The sequence below is a fragment of the Rhinatrema bivittatum genome, unplaced genomic scaffold (assembly GCF_901001135.1).
Source record: "Rhinatrema bivittatum unplaced genomic scaffold, aRhiBiv1.1, whole genome shotgun sequence".
NCBI lineage: Eukaryota > Metazoa > Chordata > Amphibia > Gymnophiona > Rhinatrematidae > Rhinatrema > Rhinatrema bivittatum.
The window spans coordinates 53,470-71,192 of record NW_021820609.1 but is presented as its reverse complement, the minus strand read 5'-3'; the positions used below and the strand labels follow the sequence as shown (position 1 = coordinate 71,192).

The following is a 17,723-nucleotide window of genomic DNA, read 5'->3' as shown; positions in this document are numbered from 1 at the left end:
CCTTTCAGATAGTCCTGAAATGCTAGAAGGGCATTCCGGATTGCTCTGAGCTCTAGTAAGTTGATTTGAAGGCTCTGTTCAGACAAGGACCACAGACCTTGTGTCTCGTAAACTTCTAGGTGTGCCCCCCAGCCCATTCGTGACGCATCCGTGGTCAGGACCATGTCGTGGCCGGGCATTCTGAACAAAGCTCCCCTGGATAATGTGTTGGGGGACAGCCACCAAGTGATTTCTGTCTTCATATGAGAAGTTAGTGAAATTGTGTGAGTCAACAGCTGAGAGTGTTGTCTCCATTGACGTTTTAGTCCCCACTGAAGTTGTCTCATATGTAACCTTGTGTTGGGAACCGTAAAATTTGCCGCCGCCATGTGACCCAAGACCACTAATATATGTCTGGCTGTCGGCGAGGGAGTGTTTAGTAGTTTGAGCAGAAGAGTTCGTAGGAGAAGAAGTCTGTCTGCTGGAAGGAAAGCCCTGCACTTGGTATTGTCCAGATACGCCCCTATGAACTGCAACTGTTGGGTAGGTTGCAGATGTGACTTTGAAAAGTTTATTACTAGACCCAACTCCTGGAGACAGAGAATAATTTTGTGGAGATGAGTGATCAGTTTGTCTCGAGTCTGCGCCACGACGAGCCAGTCGTCCAGGTAAGGAAATATCGTTATGCCTTGTTGCCTGAGATAAGCCACCACCACTACCATGCATTTGGTGAAGACCCTGGGGGCAGCCGACAACCCAAAGGGGAGCACCTTGTACTGATAATGCTGATTCTGGAAACTGAAGCATAGGTAACGCCACGAAGTGGTGTGCATTGGGATATGTGTATAGGCATCCTTCAGGTCGATGGAGCACATCCAGTCGTTGGGTTGCAGGAGAGGAAGAATGGTCTTCAAGGATACCATTTTGAATCTTTCCTTTACAAGGAATTTGTTGAGCTGTCGGAGATCTAGAATGGGACGTTGACCCCCCGATTTCTTTAGTACCAGGAAATAGGGGGAGTAGAATCCCCGGTTTCTTTGAGAATAGGGAAGTGTCCTGATGGCTCGATGTTTGAGCAAGGTGGAGATCTCCAGCTGTAGTTGATCCTGCGCCTTTCAATGTTGTAATATGGGAGGGCGAGGTAGAGTTGGTGTTGCTTGAAATTGCAGTTGGTAACCTTGACGAACAATCTGTAATACCCATTGATCGGACGTAATGTGTTCCCAGGCTGAAAGACATGCTTGAATTCTCCCTGGTGGTGCAAGGGAGTGTGGTGGTGGCTGTGTACTCAAAAAGACTGCGCCGGTTTTGCAGTTGCAGTCGACTGCTGTGGTTGCGAACGCTGGGTACGGGGTTTCCCCCGTCTCTGGAATTGTGATTGTTGAGATTGCTGCTGAGGTCTTTGATAGGCTGGATATGGCGAAGGTCTGTAGGCCTGATAAGAACGAAAGGGTCTACGACCGTAAGAGGAGCGCTTATTGGAGGCGTATGGTCTTCTTGGATATTGGGAAGAGGAGGTAGATTGTAGGGATTGTACCGCAATAGCTTCCTCCTTTAGTTTCCCCACAGTTTCTTGAAGCTGCGTTCCGAACAGATTGTCCCCCGTGCAGGGGAGGTTAGCCAGTTTATGATGAACGTCCTCCCGAATTGTGCTGGAGCGTAACCATGCAGTACGGCGGGCTGCAATCGAGATGGCGGAAGCTCTAGAAGAAGTCTCCAGGCCTTCGTAAATCGACCTGAGTAGGTGCCTAGTGCACTCTTCCATGTCATGAAGTTTTTGCGGCGAGCCTTCTGCTGAGGTGGTTAGCAATCCTTTGGTAGCCTGTAGACATTCGTATAAGTATTGCACCATGTAAAATTGGTGGTGCATGATTCTCGTCGTGAGCATTGAGTTGTGAAACATCTTACGTCCCACTTCATCAAGATATCTATGATCCCTGTTTGGGGGATAAGAGGAGTGAGTCTTTGCTTTCTTAAAACGCTGCATCGCCGATTCCACCACAATAGACTCATGTGGCAGTTGAGGCAATGAGTAGGGAGGATCCTTTTTCATTCTGAACTTCAGATCTGATTTTCTAGAGACCGCTGATATAGTCTGTGGTGTTTCCCAAGATTTTAAGAGAACTTGGTGTAGTAAATCATGTGGTGATAATGCCGTTGGTTCCCCTGGTGTGTCGAATATTTTGAGGAGGCCTAAAGTTTCCGCTCGTGGATCGGCCTCTTTTTGTAACTGTAATTGTAAGATATTGCCAAGCTTTTCTAAAAATTTAGGATACGAAAGATCCTCAGGTGGGGAATAAGGTTCAGGAGGTTGCTCTTGCGGGTCGGAAGGAAACCCCGTGGAAGAGGAAGGTGAAAGAGAAGGGGAATGAGAATCCCTGATATCTTGCGGACTGGCTGGAAGCTGTTAGGTGTGAATTGAGGCCGGGGAAGAAGGAGCGTCCAGTGGTGCAGTAGCCGCCGGTGGAGCTTTATGGGCAGATGTTGGTGAATCCTGATGAGACATCATAAATGCGGACTCCAACGTCTCGTAGAAACCTGCGAGGGATTGAGAGAGTTGTAAAAAAGCCTGTTTGGCGTGTGACGGCATGGAAGGTTTAGGACGGGTAGGTAACTCCTGATCCCGGTGAGGAGAAAGCTGACGGTGAACCGATGCAGGGGAATAGCTTGGAGCTCTCGATGAGTGCGAAGAAGAAAGGCAGACTGGAGAATTAGTCTGATGCTTGGATCTTGAAGAAGAAGAACGTGAAGATCGTCGTCTAGAATCTGTAGACCTTGTCCCCGAGTCCTTTATGTGTGAATGAGGACGGTGGGAATGTTTGTGGCCATGTTTACCATGTTTGGTATGGCTGTGATCTCGTTTCTCAGTCCGAGATGAGGCGATCGAAGGCTGTCTCGAGCTTGTGGAAGTGGATATCGATTGAGGGGAGCGATGCCCTCTTTCTTGCTGTAGGAGCATGGGTTGAACCCCTTGTCCTGTAGTGGTAAGGTTAGATTTCCCAGAGAGGCTATACAATTCTCGCCGGCGATGAGTAAGTTTAGAAAGTTTTACTCTGGGAGGCGAGTCCGTATGTGTATGAGTCGCCGCAGTGGTTGAATTATTGTCTGGATTCTGTGATAGTAAAGATGGCGCCGAAAAGGGGGCCGAATCCTGCTGAGATGAATGCGGTGCCAGTATCTGCTTCGCGCCTGTCGGCGCCAATCCCGGCACCAACTGCAATGTAGAAGTCGTCTGCGCCAATCTCGGCGCCGTTGCGCCTTGTGGCGCCGTATTTGCAGAGTCCCGACTGGGCGCCGTATGCGTCGACGAGAGAGACGGCCTCTCCCGCGCCGAAGAGGACGGCGCCGTGCAGTCCGAGGGAGGTGTCGGCGCCGGGTGATGCTTCCTCTTTTTTAAAGATGGCGGTGACGGCGCCGCAGAACGGCGCGGCACATGAGGTAACTCAGATTTTTTCTGTGGCCGAGTAGGCCTTTCTGCGCCGTGCTTATGGCTCCTGTGAGCTTGAGACGAAGGAGGCACAGAGTCCCCAGAAATTACTGAGGGACGTGGCGCACTCATCGAGGGCCGATCCCGGTCTGAAGAATCAGGGCCCTGACTCTTACTTTTAGCGTAGTCAACGGAAGCCGCCCGTTTTTTCGTTTGTGCAGATATCTTCGCCGGTCCCGGCGAAGAGTGACTTTCGGAAGGCTCCGAGGTGCTTAGGAGTTCTCTCAAACGGTAGGCCCGTTGCCGCTGTGCTCTCGGGGACATCCGAGCACAAAATTCACATTCTGAAACTTTATGCTTCACCCCGAGACATCGATGACAGCAGTCATGTCATGTCTGTAACAGACATGACTTTGCCACAGCGGCATCTTTTAAAACCGGACTTAGACATGAGGAGATGACCAAACTCCGCGTGCGTTCCCGTGCGCGGAAAGAACAGACTGAGGAGGAGATCTTGTACTTCCTGCGCAGGAACCCACGCGCAGCCGCAGAGGGACTCAAAAATTAACCTCTGCTTTATCAAGCTCCGCCTCCCGGACCTGATGGACAGATCCCATGACAGCATGGCTAATTCAGCCCTGCTATCGACGGGAAACAACAAGTGACAGTTTATAGAGAAAAACAGTTAGGAGTCAGCCCTTGAATGGAGAGGAACTGTTGATGGAGTTCTCTTCAATTAAGGCCTAATACGTATAGGAAAGTAGAAATGGATAACAGAACAGCTAGGAATGTTTGATAGATGTTTGAGAAGTGTGAATGAAATGATTTTCTTTACAATTTAAAGAAGTTTGTATTGGTTTAGTTAAAGTAATTTACAAGTGACTCCGCGTATTAATGTCACTTTAGTAAGGAATGTAAACAATTGAATGAATGTTCTTTAATAGCTGTTCTGTGATTTTAAAGTGAGGGATAATAATTATTCTTTGTTTTAATGTAGTTAGTATGAACAAAGTGTCAATAAGTAAACAAAAGACATTCATATTAGGGTACATTACAGACTAAGCTTGCGGAAGATCTAGGAGCGGATTTGGGAGATAGTCTTATCTTTTTGAGTTCTTTAAAGAGAGTATAGTAGGAACAAGATTAAAGAAAGAAGAAAGAAGAAATAACTGGCCAGCAACGAAAGAGCATCTGCAAGAAGAAGAACAGATAAGTGACTTTGCATAAGAAACATAGTAATAGCCAGGCCTGAGCTCAATTCATATAACAAGAAGGAAAAGAAAGCAAGGATTATCATCAAGATACTATAGATGGACTGTATTATTATCTTTAGGGATACTAAAAAAATAATAATTACTTATTCAATATAAGTTACTATATTATATTGTTCTATATGATTCAGGTTATATAGAATTTCATTTATAACATCTGATTTGCTATAGAAATAATTTCTGTAGAAATAAAAACAATATATTACTATTATAATAGTGATATTATTCATTTATAAAATAATGGTAAACTATATTCCTGTGTATGAAACATCAAACTTGTTGCCACAGCTTTACTGCAACACTCGGCCGCTAGAAGTCTTCCCACAGGGATTGGTTTGCCAAGGGGGCTACATCCTTTGGTGTAGAAGCCGAGGATGTAGAAGAAGTGTTAATAAAAAACCCTCTCCCGTTACACTTATATGCCCTCCTTATAATCTTCCATTATAAGCCCTCTCAGGATAGAGAAATACCTACAGTACCTGAATGTAAACCCATGTGATATCTCAATCAAATGTCAGTATATTAATAAATAAATACATCTCACAAATATTCAGTGTAGATCTCCTGAAAACTCCACCAGCATGTAGCACTTGAAAACTGGAGTTGCCTACTCCAGGTGTATTAGATCAGTGGTACTAAAATACCTAAGGGACTGCCTGGCTAGTCTGGATTTCAGGATACCCCTAATGAACATGCATGAGATATGTTTGCATGTATGACTTCTGGTGTATGCAGATATTTTTCATGCATATTCGCAAGGGCTAGCCTGGAAGTCTGACTGGCCAGGCAGTCCCTGAAGACCAGGTAAAGAAGCACTATACTAGATTACATACAAAGCTTTGCACGACCCACAATTATTCATGTCATCAAGGCAGGGGTTATGAGAGGTGCAGATGGCAGAGATTAGTAGAGACTTGAAGTTACGGAGGAACTGGTAATTACTAATTAGTCCATGCAGAACTGTGATCTGTGTCTGACTTTATCATGTGCCCTACAAGCTCACTGGGCTGCCAGTTAAATCATTATAAATGGAGGGTGTGTGGGCCCTTTAAACTCCCTGACTTGCCTTGAGCACGGCGGCAGAGGCCTTAGATTAGAGCGCGCTCAGAGGGATAAGGAAGGCTTTGATTGCCCTGACCGGAAGCAGCTGCAGGCGCTCCGGATAATCAGCCCTGGGTGGGTGGAGCCTGCAGCTTTTAAAAGCGCCGCCTCAGAGGAGCTTGGGTCAGGGAAGGGTGAACAAGGCTGTCAGCTGCTACTCGCAAAGCTCCAGGAACAGGTTTGCAAAACGAAAGCAGGGTATTCTTGTCTTCTTCTGTTATTAACCTGTTTGGGAACAAAGTTTGCCCAAGGATAGATATAGAGGCAGCCCCGAAGACTACCAAACATTCCTGTGCCCTGTAAATAAGTTGGTTATGGATTTGCCTTAGTTATCTCCTTTCAAAATTGCTTTAAAAAGTAAGGGAGTAGCAGCCTGCAAAGCACAGAAGAGGAAGATCAGGTGAGTCCTGATTTTTTTTAAACTGTGGTGCTGTCTTGTGTGTGTTCTTATCCAAGTATTTAACTTCCTGTTAGCTCTGTTATAAAACTGGAATTTGTGCTGTATGGAAAGAGCCCTTCGTTTTCGGAAGGGGTTGGTTTCTATCTGAACTGTTTCCCTATTTATTCCTTCCTTGCCTGTGGAAATGTGGCTCTGTTCTGCTGCTGTTTGTGCTTTAGGTGCTATTAGGCTGGTTTTGGTAGGAGTCCGTGTCTGCCTGCATCCAATGCTCCTCTAAAAGAGCGATCCAGAGTGTGTGGGGGATAAGAGAAGCAGGGACACCAGGAAGGGAATTAAATAAAAACTGTAAACTGTGATGGTTGGACGGAGAGGGTAATAATGGGGGGGCAGTACTGCAGCTATCGACGGGAGGAAGCCTAACTGAGGAAAACTTCTGGCACAATCTCCTCAATACCAAGATAAGTGGTTTTTTTGGGGGGTGTTTTGTTTCACTGTCAACACTTAATCCAGGATCTGTATGGAAGAGAACGGAGAGGAGGGGGTGGCAGGGGTATTGTGACTATCTAGGAATGTTAGCTTTATCCCCGTGCAGGATATTTCATGGCAGGGGATGGACTTGAGGTTTTTAAATTACTGATGTCTTATGAAAGGTTTGGGTCCCAAATTGCCAGCGGTGGCTTCCCGAGCCCTAGAAAGAAAGTTACAGTCCCTGCCTTTCTCGCTGAGAGGAGTTTGCACAGTAAGGCATCGCAGCACAAGTTACTGGAACAAGATAGCAGGAGGCTTTCCGGGGTAGATTTCAGGCTTTTCCCTAGCAGAGACTATTAACAGCTCCCCCTTCCCACCTTCCTTCTGCTGCTGCCTGCTTACAGGAAAGTACTGTAATGCCCCATTTCTCTTCAGACTCATAAGGAGTCTTCCAGTTTTAGCACAATCCTTGCTGGTGAAGATGGAAAGATTTCAATAAGCTAAATATAAGTAGGCAAAATTGCTTAAAATAAACTTAGTAAAAATTGTAACCAGTCTGCATGTGATTCATTGGCTGTCTCCAGTTCTTCTGCTAGTAGCTCTCACATTGGCAATTCATGTTCTGACCCAGTCTTAACCTGAGAGCTGTGTGACAGGACCCCTACCATGTATAAAAAATGGCTTCTTTCTATACAGTGAAAACAGAAGTTAGGATTCAGAACCCAAAGCATTTAATCTGGTGTGGAGGAGTAGTCTAGAGCAGCTGCCTACAGACCAAGAGAACTGGGTTAAAATCCCACTCTCTCTTTGTGCCCTTGGGCAATTCATTGCCTTGGGTATGAACTTGGATCCTAAGCCCCCTGGGGATAGGGAAATATCTACAGTACCTGAATATAATCCCCTTTGAAGTAAATATAAAAAGCTAAGAATCTTTTTCCATCTGTGACCCAGGAGTTAAATTTCCAGTGCTCCTAAAAAGTGAGTTAAGGTTATGCATCTTTGCTTTGTAGTAATAACTGATGTCATTGTAAATGAGGGATTTATATGGATGTGCACTAATTGCTGCACAGTGTACTAAAATTATTGAATCTGTAAGTTTGCATGTGTGAATGTGTTCAGCCTAGCATGTCTAATTTCATTGGTCCCTAAACTGGACAAAGGAAGGGTTTCACATCCATAAACTAATGGATTGCCCTTTATAATTTTTCCTGTTAAAACAATACAATTAAAAATTGGTGTAGATTTTATTCCTTGCTTTTGTTCTATTGGCTTTGGTGTTCATGGCTTTGTTAATGACTTTATGCTCATCTGATATGTAATTGTGGATGATGCTCCCCTGGATCTGGAGCACTATTACTGCAAAACACCATTTATAGATGGTTCAGTCCTGCTGTCCATGTCTTAGGGAAGCGACCAGAATGTAGAATAAAGTTAAATCTACTCATATTTACTGAATTTTGATGTTGCTGTATTTCAGCATTTCATTTAGTATCCTGTCAGGGCCATAGTCTGGGTTGAGATGTGGAGTCCTTCTTTGACTTCCTATTTTGTAATGGTGGTGTCAAGTAGTTACTATGATTGCTTTTTCTTGTAGAATATTTGTGGGAAATATGCGCTTGCCAGCAAGCCATTTCATCAGGGTTTAAACACTAACTTCCCTTCTCCCTGACATTTGCCTGAATAAAAGCATCACTTGTGCTTAAGTCTCTGCCTAGGAAAGGATACCTGACTTCATGTTTTTCTCTGGCTTTTAATTAATCCTGTTAGCCTGAAAGAGGGGCTGGGTGTTCCCTAGTCAGAGGCAGGACAAAGTCAGGAGGTATAGATTTCAGCAGCCAATGATATGATCCGTGCACACCCCCTGAGCCAAAGCCAATGGTGTAATGACTCTTCTGTTGCTATGGGAAAGTAGCCAATCATGTAATGACACATCATCTGCCTTTGTATGAATGTACAATAAAAGGAAGAGGCTCTGAGGACAAACCCTCTTTGCCTTCTCTCTTCCTGCCTGCCATGAAAGCTGTGAGATGCCTCTTCATTACTCCTACAATATTTGTTTCTTGGTGTCTCGCCTTGAGAGCTTTAAATCTAATCTCATAGGTGCTGGAAATGTTCAGTCTGTATCTTCCATTTTGGTTTGCTACTATCACTCTGGTTTAAGGTTTTCTATATCATAGATAGTAGGAACTGTATTAATTGGCTTCAGTTTTTGTGCACATGTAATGGGTTGAAAAATGGCAGCTTTTGCCTTGTAGGCTGGAAAACAGTACCTGAATGTAATCCACTTTGAATTGCTGTGAAAAGTGGAATATAAATCTAAATTTCTCTCGCTAGAAAACTACTACAGGTTATGCAAGTGTGAAAAGCTCTATTCTTTTCTTTGTATAATACATGCACACAACATACTTATGACAATGTCTGATAAAACATAGATTATATTATAAAATTTTATATTCAGTTAGATACCAGTGTTTGTTTATAAAGCAATAGAAAATATATTTACAGTGATCATTTAGCTTCCCAGTGTGAGCAGGATATCATTTATAAAACACAGTACTGGACATCAATCATCATTTCAATGGCACTCCAAGCAATGGTTTACTAGGATTGCTTAATGGTGCTCCTTTCAATCTAACTTTGTTTTATAATTCTCTGGCTTACTTCCAAATTGCTTAATCCCAAACAATCTAATCTGGTCAGGCAATGGTTCCTTATGGTAGATGAGGCAAGTACAGGAGGGGTCACTCAGACAGCAAGTGTCGTCCTATAAATGCCATCATATACCACACATACCAGCATGGTTTACTGTGTTCTACTATCCCACATCGCATGTTGGAGGCTTCTTCATGTCCACCAAGTAACTCCTTACAATCTTCCACAGCATGTGCTAGGGTTTTGTAACTTCAGATTGTGGAAGTAGATGCCGTGAACCTGAGGGGCTTTTGTTTCCTTTGTCTTAAGACTTTACACTGTACCAAACTTTTAGATATGGCAATCTTTTTATAGTTCATTTTGTTTAATGATTCCCTTGCTAATCTATGGGAAAAATACATTTGTCAACTGCTTAGTCTGTTCTGAATGGCTGCAGTTCTTGGTGTTAATCTGGCTTCCTGCTCCCTTTTCTAAGGGTGCCGGATAGCTTGTATTACTCTGGTGTCCCCATATACTTGGAGTCTGAGGATCTTTGGGGTGTGGCATTGGTGCTAATTTGCTTTGACTTACAGATGTATTGGACATCTGGCTGTGGGCTGATAGGTAAGATTTGATATCATGTTCCTCTTCTGTTTGACCCAGTCTGCTTGTTCAGGATCAGAACAGGTGTTCAGCAGATACCCCTCATGCCACTTACTAGGGAGCATAAAGGCCTCAAACTCCTCCTTGCATGCTGCCAGAGAATCCTTATGTGGATCCATGGTTACACTAGCACAATAGACTGAGGAAGCTGGAGGTTGAATTTGCTAATTCAGGTTCCACCTTTAGTCCTACCCTTTCTCATACAGGGTCAGGTGATTCAGCCAGAAAACACAAACACCTTGTCTGAGCCAGAGATCAAACTTTTCACTGTACCCCTTGATGGCTGAACAATCAATCCCTGAGGTTTATACTTTCCATTCATTCTGGCAGTCTCTGCTCACCAGTTCTGTTAGTTTTGACCTTCTGATGGACAGTTCCCAACTTCAATAGTGCTTTGTCAAGTGACACAAGGCAATACTTCATGTCAATATGCTTGAGAGCATTTACTTTGGTTTTTGCTAGCTTTATGCAGCACTAGTTGTCTAGTTATGGCTTTGTGCATAGTGACTCCAATATCTGTTAGCAATTGGCTTAGGCATGGCGGGAAGCAATCTGGCTGAGCTGCTGGAATATTCTCCACTCTAGTGGATGAGTGCCACTAGACTGGTGCCACCTCCACATTGGAAGGTGCCTGCTAGTACTCATTGGACCAGTCTGCAGACAAGTAATCAAACTTTGGATTCAGTCACTAGTAGCGTTAGCTTTTTATGGATTGTGGCTATCGGGTATTGCATAACCTGTTTCACTGCATTGTAATCACACTGAGTTGGTGCTCCAACTCTTCTGCACAGTATTCCAACTGCAATTGTGATGTCTGATCACAAGTATGTAAAGCAGCTTAGATAGCTTTTTGGGTTTGGCTTGGTAGCAAATTGTCACCCTTCAAGTATTTCAGCTCCATAGGGGCCCATCTCTTTCTTTCTCCCAGCCCTAATTTGGTCAGCATCTTGCTTGTCCCTTAAGTCTTCCCGCACCTTAGATCCTGGGTCTAGAAGATTTCATGGAGTCTGATCTTCCATTCTATTCTAATACTAGCATTTCAGCCACATAAACTAAAATGTAGTCCATCTGATGGCTCATTCTTTGCAGTAGAAGAGGATCTGCCTTACTACTCATGAGGACTGACTCTCTCATTCCAGGCCCTGGCTGCCTGCTTGAGTCCCTGGATATTTCTGGAGTTTGCATACTGGTTCAGTTTTGGATCGATGAATCCAGGTAGTTCATATACAGAGAGGCTGTCTTCACATCACTCTCCTGTATGCATAGCAGCCAGCAAAGTAAAGATTTGTGTGCTTGACAGTGATGCAAATGTCTCCTCATGATCTTGGTTGTACTTCTGCAAGTAACCTTGGGCTGTAAGTCTGGCCTTGTAGTGCTCTGCTTGACCTTAAATGTTCACATCTGACCATCTTGCACCTTGATGGCAAGCCTAGAGTGCAGGACTTGTAAGTAAGGAGAACCAAATCTTTTTGGCAACTAGAGCTGAGCATATAGGAGTGGACACTCTCTGAGAAATTCTGGAAGATTAAAATTTTATCATTTAATTTCCCATTCTTTGCAGTAATGCTGTAAAATAAGCACTTTGTGGGCATAATTCAACAGTCTCGCAATAACAACCCAGGGTTGGGGGGGTAGCTTTTTGTTGCTGGGGACCCAGTCTATTACACCCCTATTACAGGCCTGTAGGTCTGGGATATGCACCAACAGCCAAGTTTCCAAGATGCATGGGAGTTACAGCTTCAGTAATGGCTTCAGGAAAGCCCACAAAGCATAGGTTGTTTCTAAAAGTATGATTTCCTAATTCTTCAAGCTTTTCATCCTGGACTTTCATTATTTTCTCCATGTCTATATTCGATGCTCCAACATCCTCCTCTAACCTGGTGCAGCCTTCCACGCGTTCTGCCCGATTTTCCATTTCTAGCAAAGAGGAGCGTACTTCGGCAATCTGTTCAATATCTGATGTAAACGCATGTCGAGTGCTACAATAACAGCTTGGGAGACTTTATCTTCTATAGATTCTTCCCCCGGGAGCTCTGGATTTTCTGGAAATGTCTGCCATTTTAGTTTCAGGCGGATTCACCTTTCTCTTTTCTTGGTAATTTAGTTGCCATGCTGCTTCTGAAACCGTTCTCTGATCATCTGTATGGATGGGCAATTCCCTGCAGTAATCAGTAAATTGAGTGAAAACAATCACCCACCTTGTAAAAATGTGAGACTTCTGGAGCTCAGTCAATGTGCATCCAGCTGAGATCACCACATCACGTAACTCCTGCTTTTTTTTTTATAGCGAGACCAGACTGCTCTCCCACTGTAGCTTGGTGAAACCTTTTTGGCATGCAGGGTAACTCAAGGCTCTAAACTCTCTCCAAAATATATGGAGAAGCAGGAGCCATAACTGTTCTAGGTAACATGACTGCTGAGAGGTTGTTGTAGGTTTTTTAGTCGGGAGGCATTCACTTTTAATCTATTTGAATAGAGGATTAAGGACAGGGATTCCTTTTCAGAGGAAGCAGGGCCGAAGCGATGGACTTAGCCTTATTCTCCACTATTATAATTTAACAGCATATTTAGGAAATACATTTCAAACTGGAGGGAATTGAGGATTGGAAGAAACTTAAGGCAGTGGGTTTATTTACCAGCGCATTTCTTTAAAACTGGCTTATTGTGAAGATAGCAAACCATCAGAGGATGGGAAACTAAACTTAACTCAATACTCTTTACTCTCTCAGAACAATTGCTTGAACCTTAAAATCCTCTGTTTATCCTTTAAACACATTAGGAATGTATTTACAGAACATGTCCACTTTTTCATTTTCCCCAGAACAGATCCTTGGAAATGGCAGGACATCTCAAGCCTTATGAATCAGTCATCAGGTAAGTAACTATTGAGGATGTAATATCTATATCAGATCTTTACAAATGACTGCACAAGGAATCTTTTCCTGTAGAGCAAATGTGAACTTTGTCTAAGATTTGGTAAATTGCAAAGCTGAATTTACCTATTGTCTTGGCAACATAGCAAACCTTGTCAAGCCACTTATTTAATCATTGCTTAGGAACTAAATCAAACTTGGCTCAAATTTACATGGGAGTATTGTCTCCTTTATCACTGAAAATATGAAAATAAAGGTGGGAAGACGACTCTAGGCCCTACAGCATTTTTGGGGAATGGTTGCACAGGCTTTTCAGTACACTCCCAGTAACAATTCATTGTCAGATGGCCAATGGACTAAGAGGGGAAAATATTTCAATGTAAGGTGCAAAACTGAGCTGATATTTATGAAACATCTGGAGCAGGCTCTGCCATCCACAAATTGAATTCCCTCTGCCATGAGTCACTGAAGTTAGAGCAGACTGCACTTCCCTGGAAAGCCTTGGGTACTATAGTAGAAGCAAGGAGCTTGTTTGGATGGCCTCTGAGCTTCTGTTCAGTCCTTTTATCCCTTGATGTGGGTCAAGTCCTGTTTCTGAATTGGAGATCTGTTAGATCATAAGTGGATTTTCAGACCCAGCTTCTGCTCAGCAGCATTGGAGGATTCTATGGAGGCAGTATTTGCAGACCCCAGTGGGTGAGTATGAATCAGTTGTGATGGTGATATTGGACTGTTATAATTGCATAACACTACTTTCCATTTGTTAAACTCTGTAGAGTCTAAAGTCTAAGACCTCTTGAAGGCTATAGCTATTTGCATTGTGTGACAGTCAGGTCCCAGTGACCAAACTGCTTGGATCATTCCTAATATGTAAACTCTGTAAGTTGCTCCACTTAGAAAAGATCAGATTTTCTTTTATAGTGTGGTGGTTGGTCAGGAGTCTGCACAGGGCATCAGATAAGATGCAGGTCTTCAGTTAGGGTTGCTTTGTAGTTTAGTACTGAACTTGGTATCATAAAAACTAGTGTTAAAATGGTGATTGCTCCCTCCATCTTGTTTTCTATGATAGTGAGTACATATTCTACTTAACTGTTTTAGTTGACTTCTTATGTGAGCTAGCTTCCCAAAAAAAGCCACCTTCTCTACTCAAATCCTTTCCCCCCTTAGGGGTTAGTACATAGTGGTTAAGTGAATCCTGATTCTTCCCTGACTGTTCCCAATCTAAAGCATAGAATATTTGAGGGCTGGTTGGTGGTTCTTGGGTGCTGCCATTTAGATGGACCCAGGTTTGGTCTCCCCACCTGTCGTCCTGCTCCATGGGTTGGCTGAGGATGCTGTGCAGGCAATACTCATAGGAGCCTGGGAGGTGAGCAAGGCAGGCAATCAAAATGCCTCGGGGCTAGATTTAGGGCCTATGATTGCAGGGTCCTAAAGACTTCTGGTTTGTGGCTGCCAGCCTAAATGCTTAATAGTTGAATGAAAGGTAGAGAAACAGAACAAGTGTACTGTTTGTGGAAGAGTTTCCAAAGGCATTTATAACAGGATGCGAGTCTGGTAAATGGGATTGGTGTGCATTTTTCTTCTGTTAAGCATCCAGGAGTTTAGAAGCTGATATGGAAAGCCTAACTCTAGACCAGGTGAAAGTAAGCTGAAAGCTATTGCTCTGCCTTGCCTAACTGGTTATAATCAGAGGGTGCAGGCTGGCCCAGTGGCAGTCCTGTATTCTACAATAAGGTGCTCCTTCGAGATTCCCAAGTTGGGTTTTCCACTTAGGTCCACTGGGCTGGTGATGCTGCAGAGGCCTAGAATTCAGTGTCTCTTGGGAAGGAGGAGGTCCAGTCCAGTCACAATTAGATACCTTGTGGCCAGATTTAGGGTCCATAAGTGCAGGAGTCTGGAAAGCTTGCTGCATGGTCTGCTCTGCAGTGATTGGATGGGGGACATAAAATAGTCCTTCACTTTCAGCTTAAAACTAGAGGAGCTCCAGAGCAGTGGATGCAGCATTCCAAGGCCTCCCACCACTGCTGGAAGCCAATGAGGGCTAAAGCATGTGTTGCATTTCAAGTCTTATCCCTACCCCACCACCTGCTTTCAATTTCTGCCTCTCTCCTCCCTAAGCTGCCAGACTGCCTGTGGTGTCTGATGTGGGCTCCAACACAGAAGCCTCTCAGCAGGCCCCCTGGCCTGTACAAAATGAGGAGCAGTGCTGGAGAATGCAGGAGCCACAGCAAGCACGCAACCAGAGACTGAGGGAGGAGGAGCCTGGAGCAATCACCAGTGAGGATGAAAGCTATTGCAATGGAAGGGTGAGGGTTGATGCTTGGTAGGGAGCAGTGAGAAAAAGGGACAGGCTAGCAAGGAAGAAGGGTAGAGATGGTTTTACTGGTAGGAGGTTCTCTGATTTTCTCACTTTTGTTCATTTTTAATTTCTAGGGAAATAAAATGAAGATGCCTAAAATAGGCCAGGATTCTGATGCAGATTTACTTCTCATTCTACTGTTTCTGTTTCAGACAAAGGAACTGCCAAAACCCTCAGGTCAGTGGACTCAAATCCACTTTGGTCTTGAATATTTTGTGCATCTGTAACATGCAGCTTTGGGGTGACCTGTAACATTTTATTAGACTTAAAATAGGGAAACCCAATGGCTCATCTGGGGTTGTTAATTGGCTGAAAACTGATGCTGGGGCTTTAATGTGTTAAATGTGTTTGCAGATGCCATGTACAGTTAGAACAGGATCTGATTTACAAATTAATATCTATTCAATGTCTGGATATGGCTATCAGTACTAAAGCTGGGGAATAGTGTTACACTGGTCATAAATGATTGAAACTTACCCCTGAGGACTGGCCTGTGGCTCAGCACTAATGTAGCAGGCTTAGTTCTGGGTCAGGACTTCTGCCCCTCAGAATGGCTGCCAAGCTTTGATTTTGTAGCTGCAGCTTTCTCAGCCCCTGAAGAGGAAGCCTTGGACCAGTGCTCAACAGACTTAGTGCTCTTTTGTTCAGGTTGTCTGTCCACATTGTGGCTCCTAGCTGAAGGCCATGGTTACAGTGCCTACACCTCATTGTGAGGGGTTCATAAGATGGAGAAAAATCTAGGCAGCTGCAAATGGAGCTCACTGTGCTGGGGCCCAATGAAGGCTGGTTCTGACTGACAAACATGGGTCAATTACTCCTTATCTGAATATGTTTTTATTTTAAAAAGGAGCTTCCAGTCAGTTTTTATTAAACCCTGTAAGTATATGGGTCCTCCAACTTTGATTTCCAATATCCTCTGTTCCCAAATCTAAATTATAGAACACTGGCAAGTCCTTGCATGTGACCAGATCCTCTGCAACCTCTTTCATGATCCATGATATCTGAACAGAAACCTAGAACTTAGAAGATTTCTATATAGCTAATATATGCCTTAACTTTTTTTTTTTGTTACAGGCAATGGTATAAACTAAATCTTAATATTCTGGGAACCAGGAACCTCCCAAAATGCTTTCACCTGATCAAATGTTCCAGACCAACAAAATACAGATTCCAAGATGAGAATTCATGCCTAAGACAAAGCATCACCTAGACCATTGGACCATAGAGCAGGGGTAGGAAACCACTGTTCTAGTGTTCAGGACATCCCCATGGGTCTGCATGAGATTTGCATGAAACAGAATCTGTGCCTGCAACAATACCTAATAGATATTCCTTGTGGCACTCCAGAAGGGGATTCTCCTACCTGTGCCCTAGAGAAACCCAAGGAACCTATGCACTCAGCCATGGTGAGCTTTATGGACTTGTAAATCATGCACATTGTACCAGGGAAGGATCATACACACTTACAAATGGTGATGTAACAAATTTATCAAGGGATCCATAAACATCTTCACCACTTGTAGATGACTTGAAAGCTCATAGCCCCTGTGCTGGCCTTTTAGGAGAAGTAGCAAAGCTTCTCGGATGACAATAGGATGACCTAAAAGACTGCAATATAAAAAACTTCAGCAGAAATGGGTTCATACCTAGTAGAGGAAGATTCTACAAATTAGCACAAATCAAAAGATCAGCCAAGATTTCTACAAGTGACTCACTGAAATATGCTTCTAGTACACAAAATAAGCAATCAGCTTGCAGTCCCTGCCCTCATAGTTTTGGAATCAGATCTTGAAATTGGTTAGAACAAGAGAACACTTCTGTGCCCATCAAGTAATCTAGAAAAGGCAGTGTCTGCAGAGGCTACAGGCCAATGAGCTGGACTGTACAAGTTATACAAATGTTACCATCATAGGCCTCCAGGCATACTTAATAGCATTAATAGACTGTATGTTCAAGAGCTGAAGTATAAAATGTGAAGATCAAAACTGTCTCAATTCTTAAATCAGAACAAGCCTTCTCCTTGTGACCTTGGGCAGTCACTTCTCCCTCCATTGCCTCAGGCACACACTTAGATTGTGAGCCCTCTGGGGACAGGGAAAGGCCTACAGTACCTGAATGTAATCTGCTTTGGAGTATGAAAAGGAATGAATACAGAAAGCAGCAGCAATTTGTATATCAAGATTCTTAAAGAATCAGACCAAAAAACAAGGAAAACAGTTGGCTAAATCACAAATTGTATTTTCTACAAAGTTACTTCTACAATCTCATGAAGCCCTAAAACCTGACACAGGAATTACTAAGGAGAGGAACACAAAGCTCTAAAGGTGAGCAGCAGCATGGGACAGAGCACAGAAGGTTCTCTGCATTGGGAAAAACAATAAACCAGAACTGGAAACCACTCATTGGTGGGTGTGACACTCTGAATATCCATATTCCAAGGCACAAAACTGCATGGCTCACAACCCTAACGATTGCAGAGAATAAAGCTGGGATCACCTGGGACATTCCCTCTCCAACAAAGGTGAAGGAGAAATAGCAGCACAGCTAATGC

General features: G+C 43.7%; 1 long non-coding RNA gene across 1 annotated transcript; it reads left to right on the top strand.

The window, feature by feature from the left end:
* The first annotated feature begins 5,915 nt into the window (after nt 1-5,915).
* LOC115081775 lies at nt 5,916-17,717 on the top strand. The gene is made up of 4 exons (XR_003853870.1): nt 5,916-6,178; nt 12,762-12,814; nt 15,247-15,349; nt 16,247-17,717. It is a non-coding gene; the product is annotated as an uncharacterized LOC115081775 (long non-coding RNA).
* The last annotated feature ends 6 nt before the right edge of the window (nt 17,718-17,723 follow it).